The sequence below is a fragment of the Balaenoptera borealis genome (assembly GCF_965194805.1).
Source record: "Balaenoptera borealis genome assembly, contig: HAP1_SCAFFOLD_440, whole genome shotgun sequence".
Classification (NCBI taxonomy): Eukaryota; Metazoa; Chordata; class Mammalia; order Artiodactyla; family Balaenopteridae; genus Balaenoptera; species Balaenoptera borealis.
In genome coordinates this window covers 506545-513949 of record NW_028123757.1, presented here as the reverse complement: position 1 = coordinate 513949, position 7405 = coordinate 506545, and positions in this window count along the sequence as shown.

The following is a 7405-nucleotide window of genomic DNA, read 5'->3' as shown; positions in this document are numbered from 1 at the left end:
GTTGTGGAATAAACAAAATTAAAATATAACAAGAAATGGACTTTCTAATTCCTTTCAATGTCAAAGTAAGTTAACCTCTCTATCTGTACCTGTACTACTTTTATATTATTAAATTTTGTTTTGTTTAATTTTTACTGTGTTAGCTGTATTAGATTTCAAACTTGGCCCACTGTTAGTTCAAATTCTCCTTATCAAAAATATTTATTTATTTTATATGCAGTATGGATAGATTCAGCTCATCATTTCTATCTCTGGATATCATTTGAATTATTGTGTTTGCATCCCTTCTAGAATCTTGTCATCGGAAAATGTGATAACCATTACCTCTAAGGTTTTTCCAACATACTGATAATACAAATAATGTGCTCTGTGATATATTTTTAAAGACATGCCTTCACACAAGTCGTCATCAACTATTAAAACTCTAGAATTTGCATGACTGTTTTCATTGAGCCCATATATTGCAATTTCTTCGTGGATAGTGTTGAAAAATTAAACACCATGTTTTTAACATTCCCTGCTCACCAGGCATGATAATTTGTTCTCAAAGAAACTATTATTATATTTTTTCCTTCATAATGCTTCCAAGGGTTCCACATTATTATTTTTATCAAGACCACATGCTAGAGTTTGGAACATTTAAGTTAAGTTTAGAGATGCTAGTAATTCAAGAAACATCATTTTACTGACTGGCAGGAGAAATAAAATTACTATAAAATTGTTGCTTAGTGTCCATATTAGCTTTTTATTTTACTATATTTTATTTTACTATAAACTCAATAGCTCAGGCAAGACCAAGTAGTAATGCCTCTCATTTCCCCCCTGATCTGTAGAATCTGGCCTGAAGGACTAAGGGGAGAAACAACCTCAAAAGAACTTCATGCTTTTCTGGTATGAGAAATATTTAAATAATAGGCAGGTGGTTCTTGTCAGTAGTGGCTTTCTGTGCAGTTATCCAGCAGCCTAACTTTTCTTTCTTGCTGAAAGTTGTTATAAAGCTCTTCTTCACTTATCTGTTCCATAAACAGGACAAAGGGATTACAAATGTATGGGAATAGACGTGCCCAGGACTTTTATTTGGGATACATTTCAAATCATAGATGTAGACAAGCTATAACTATCTTTTAAAAAAAGTTGTATGGTTTAGTCCTTGCATACTGTAGCAAATTTATTTTTCACAACTTGACCTTAGCATTTGCAATGCTTTGGGCTTTTTCAGGTCTTCTTGTTGTTGTTCAGGAATAACAAATTAACTTTATTATGTAACATAAAAAATGCAATAGGAAAGCAAAATAGCTTATATCACAAAATACCTACATACACACATACTATGATACATAAATTATTTATGTATTCTAAACATTATTATATCCCTTACCTACTAGGGATAATTGAGATATGACTGAATATCCCAAAGAAAACTGTCTCTAACTAAGGAAAATTGATCCTTACAAAAATTGGCTGAAATTATTCAAGTAATTTTTTAAAAAGATGAGTGTTTTGAAATTTTCTATCCTTTGCACTCCTTTTTTCTATCTATCCTGCCAGGGGGCCATAAGAGCTTAAAAGATTTTTGAGAAAATGCCCATCTTCCAGAACTTAAACCACTTGATGTCCCTCTTTACACACAGTGAAAAAGTACAGCGAGTATGAACTACTTCACACACTGCAGGAAGATACTGTCCAATCCTGCTTGTATTATTAAGATAAGATTTGAGACTTCAATCGTTTAAATTTAAATTTTTGCTCTTCAGGTAAGCTGAATGGTAGGTCACTAGTGGGTAGTTCACAGTGTTTGGTGAAATAAATTTAATATGAATTCTTCTCCAAATGTATAGCTCTACTCTGTGTCTCTGTATGGATACTCCAAAGAGGTATTTTGAGGAATCTTACAAGTACTTTTTTTTTAACATCTTTATTGGAGTATAGTTGCTTTATAATGGCATGTTAGTTTCTGCTTTATAGCAACGTGAATCCGCTATACATATACATAAAAATATGGAATGCTTCACGAATTTGCATGTCATCCTTGCACAGGGACCATGCTAATCTTCTCCGTATCATTCCAATTTTAGTGTATGTGCTGCCGAAGCGAGCACACAAGTACTTATAATTATGTTTGGTGAGATGTTTTAAAATCAATTATAACTCCTTTAGGAGGTCCTGGGGGACTTTTTGCTCTGAAGGGGGAAGAATTTTCCGCCGCCTAATGTCAGGAAATGTACATGCTTTGGAAGCTCTTTAGTTAGTTCAGAAACCATATTGTAGGAAACCCAGTTCTGTAACCTGCCCTCTAGGTAGGTCTCACATCAGTGTCTGGGGAAATTCGTGAGTTTAGGACTGATAAACTGCAACCTTATTCCTCCAAGGAGATGTATTTTTCCTGTGACTTACATACCATGATTGGTTTTGAAGTTAATTCTTCCTCTGGATTATCTTGCAGTTGTTGCTAGAAAGTAAGTGTCCAGATATGGGTGTTTGGTTGTGTGATAAATGTAACTTTAATATAAAGCATTTGGCAGAGGAAGATTCTGTAAGGTCATGGTTTTCATGATATTTTAAGTGTTAGGGCTGGAAATTTTCTTAAAGATCTCTAATCAACTCTTTAACTCATTAGGAAACTGTGGCTCCAACAAAGTTAAGCAGCTAGTGGCAATTCCAGGACTAGAGAGATCATATTGAACCATGGTTAGGTGTTTTGGCTCTGAAGTCCCACAGTCTGCCCCTGCCACTTATTAGCTGTGTGACCTTGTGCAAGTCATATCACCTCTCTGTGCTTCAGTTTCCACATCTGAAAATAGGATAGTCATAGTACATAGTTTGCAGGGATATTATAAGGATTAAATAAATGAATATGAGTTAAACATTTAGCACAGTGCGTGGTATACATTGAGTACTGAATAAATGCTGTTAGAATTAGAATTCATGTTTCTTACCTCTCAGTTGATTGCTTTATAGTTGTGCCACATTGTCTCTCCTGACATCCCTTAAATATATTTGATATAGCATTAAAAATGTTTCATTAGTGTTATTTCTCATTAGAATTGATAAAATATTTTAGAAAAGAACACATATTTAACAAGTATCATGACTATTTTTTTTTCTGTGTAAGAGATGGCCATGTAATAAATGAGGAATTTGGAATGAAATGAAAAAATTAAATGATGTATGTCTGAGTATATTCGGATAGCACTTTATTATTCTTTTTTTTTGAATTTTATTATTTTTTTTTATACAGCAGGTTCTTATTATTTATCCATTTTATACATATTAGTATATATACGTCAATCCCAATCTCCCAATTCATCATCACCCCCCCAACACCCCCGCTGCTTTCACGCCTTGGTGTCCATACGTTTGTTTTCTATATCTGTGTCTCAATTTCTGCCCTGAAAACCGGTTCATCTGTACCACTTTTCTAGGTTCCACATATATGCGTTAATATACGATATTTGTTTTTCTCTTTCTGACTTACTTCACTCTGTATGACAGTCTCTAGATTCATCCACGTCTCTACAAATGACCCAATTTTGTTCCTTTTTCTAGCTGAGTAATATTCCATTGTATATATGTACCACATCTTCTTTATCCATTCATCTGTCGATGGGCATTTAGGTTGCTTCCATAACCTGGCTATTGTAAATAGTGCTGCAATGAACATTGGGGTGCATGTGTCTTTTTGACTTATGGTTTTCTCTGGGTATACGCACAGTAGTGGGATTGCTGGGTCATATGGTAATTCTATTTTTAATTTTTTAAGGAACCTCCATACTGTTCTCCATAGTGGCTGTATCAATTTACATTCCCACCAACAGTGCAAGAGCGTTCCCTTTGCTCCACACCCTCTCCAGCATTTGTTGTTTGTAGATTTTCTGATGATGCCCATTTGAACTGGTGTGAGGTGATACCTCATTGTAGTTTTGATTTGCATTTCTCTAATAATTAGTGATGTTGAGCAGCTTTTCATGTGCTTCTTGGCCATCTGTATGTCTTCTTTGGAGAAATGTCGACTTAAGTTTCTGCCCATTTTTTGATTGGGTTGTTTTTTTAATATTGAGCTGCATGAGCTGTTTATATATTTTGGAGATTAATCCTTTGTCCGTTGATTCGTTTGCAAATGTTTTCTCCCATTCTGAGGGTTGTCTTTTCGTCTTGTTTGTAGTTTCCTTTGCTTTGCAAAAGCTTTGAAGTTTCATTAGGTCCCATTTGTTTATTTTTGTTTTTATTTCCATTACTCTAGGAGGTGGATCAAAAAAGATCTTGCTGTCATTTATGTCAGAGTGTTCTTCCTATGTTTTCCTCTAAGAGTTTTATCGTGTCCGGTCTTACACTTAGGTTTCTAACCCATTTTGAGTTTATTTTTGTGTATGGTGTTAGGGAGTATTCTAGTTTCATTCTTTTACATGTAGCTGTCCAGTTTTCCCAGCACCACTTATTGAAGAGACTGTCTTTTCTCCATTGTATATCCTTGCCTCCTTTGTCATAGATTAGTTGACCATAGGTGCGTGGGTTTATCTCTGGGCTTTCTATCCTTTTCCATTGATCTATATTTCTCTTTTTGTACCAGTACCATATCGTCTTGATGACTGTAGCTTTGTAGTATAGTCTGAAGTCAGGGAGTCTGAGTCCTCCAGCTCCGTTTTTTTCCCTCAAGACTGCTTTGGCTATTCGGGGTCTTTTGTGTCTCCATACAAATTTTAAGATTTTTTTGTTCTAGTTCTGTAAAAAATGCCATTGGTAATTTGATAGGAATTGCATTGAATCTGTAGATTGCTTTGGGTAGTAAAGTCATTTTCACAATATTGATTCTTCCAATCCAAGAACATGGTATATCTCTCCATCTGTTGGTATCATCTTTAATTTCTTTCATCAGTGTCTTATAGTTTTCTGCATATGGGTCTTTTGTCTCCCTAGGTAGGTTTATTCCTAGGTATTTTATTATTTTTGTTGCAGTGGTAAATGGGATTGTTTCCTTAATTTCTCTTTCAGATTTTTCATCATTAGTGTATAGGAATGCAAGAGATTTCTGTGCATTCATTTTGTATCCTGCAACTTTACCAAATTCATTGATTAGCTCTAGTAGTTTTCTGGTGGCATCTTTAGGATTCTCTATGTATAGTATCATGTCATCTGCAAACAGTGACAGCTTTACTTCTTCTTTTCCAATTTGGATTCCTTTTATTTCTTTTTCTTCTCTGATTGCTGTGGCTAAAACTTCCAAAACTATGTTGAATAATAGTGGTGAGAGTGGGCAACCTTGTCTTGTTCCTGATCTTAGTGGAAATGGTTTCAGTTTTTCACCATTGAGGAAGATGTTGGCTGTAGGTTTTTCATATATGGCCTTTATTATGTTGAGGAAAGTTCCCTCTATGCCTGCTTTCTGGAGGGTTTTTATCATAAATGGTTGTTGAATTTTGTCAAGAGCTTTCTCTGCATCTACTGAGATGATCATATGGTTTTTCTCCTTCAATTTGTTAATATGGTGTATCACATTGATTGACTTGCGTATATTGAAGAATCCTTGCATTCCTGGGATAAACCCCACTTGATCATGGTGGATGATCCTTTTAATGTGCTGTTGGATTCTGTTTGCTAGTATTTTGTTGAGGATTTTTGCATCTATGTTCATCAGCGATATTGGCCTGTAGTTTTCTTTCTTTGTGACATCTTTGTCTGGTTTTGGTATCCGGGTATCAGGGTGATGGTGGCCTCGTAGAATGAGTTTGGGAGTGCTCCTCCCTCTGCTATATTTTGGAAGAGTTTGAGAAGGATAGGTGTTAGCTCTTCTCTAAATGTTTGATAGAAATCCCCTGTGAATCCATCTGGTCCTGGGCTTTTGTTTGTTGGAAGATTTTTAATCACAGTTTCAATTTCAGTGCTTGTGATTGGACTGTTCATATTTTCTATTTCTTCCTGGTTCAGTCTCAGAGAGTTGTGCATTTCTAAGAATTTCCATTTCTTCCAGGTTGTCCGTTTTATTGGCATAGAGTTGCTTGTAGTAATCTCTCATGATCCTTTGTATTTCTGCAGTGTCAGTTGTTACTTCTCCGTTTTCATTTCTAATTCTGTTGATTTGAGTCTTCTCCCTTTTTTTCTTGATGAGTCTGGCTAATGGTTTATCAATTTTGCTTATCTTCTCAAAGAACCAGCTTTTAGTTTTATTGATCTTTGCTATCCTTTCCTTCATTTCTTTTTCATTTATTTCTGATCTGATCTTTATGATTTTTTTCCTTCTGCTAACTTTGGGGGTTTTTTGTTCTTCTTTCTCTAATTGCTTTAGGTGTAAGGTTAGGTTGTTTTTTTGAGATGTTTCTTGTTTCTTAAGGTAGGATTTTATTGCTATAAACTTCCCTCTTAGAACTGCTTTTGCTGCATCCCATAGGTTTTGGGTCGTCGTGTTTTCATTATCGTTTGTTTCTAGGTATTTTTTGATTTCCTCTTTGATTTCTTCAGTGATCTCTTGGTTATTAAGTAGTGTATTGTTTAGCCTCCATGTGTTTGTATTTTTTACAGATTTTTTCCTGTAATTGATATCTAGTCTTATAGTGTTGTGGTTGGAAAAGATACTTGATATGATTTCAATTTTCTTAAATTTACGAAGGCTTGATTTGTGACCCAAGGTGTGATCTATCCTGGAGAATGTTCCATGAGCACTTGAGAAGGATGTGTATTCTGTTGTTTTTGGATGGAATGTCCTATATATATCAATTAAGTCCATCTTGTTTAATGTATCATTTAAATCTTGAGTTTCCTTATTTATTTTCATTTTGGATGATTTGTCCACTGGTGAAAGTGGGGTGTTAAAGTCCCCTACTACGATTGTGTTACTGTTGATTTCCACTTTTATGGCTGTTAGCCTTTGCCTTATGTATTGAGGTGCTCCTATGTTGGGTGCATAAATATTTACAATTGTTATATCTTCTTCTTGGATCGATCCCTTGATCATTATGTAGTGTCCTTCTTTGTCTCTTGTCATAGTCTTTATTTTAAAGTCTATTTTGTCTGATATGAGAATTGCTACTCCAGCTTTCTTTTGATTTCCATTCACATGGAATATCTTTTTCCATCCCCTCACTTTCAGTCTGTATGTGTCCCTAGGTCTGAAGTGGGTCTCTTGTAGACAGCATATGTACGGGTCTTGTTTTTGTATCCATTCAGGCAGTCTATGTCTTTTGGTTGGAGCATTTAATCCATTTACATTTAAGGTAATTATCGATATGTATGTTTCTATTACCATTTTCTTAATTGTTTTGGGTTGTTTATTTTAGATCTTTTTCTTCTCATGTGTTTCCTGCCTAGAGACGTTCCTTTAGCCTTTGTTGTAAAGCTGGTTTGGTCGTGCTGAATTCTCTTAGTTTGTCTGTAAGGGTTTTAATTTCTCTGTCGAATCTGAATGAGATCCTTG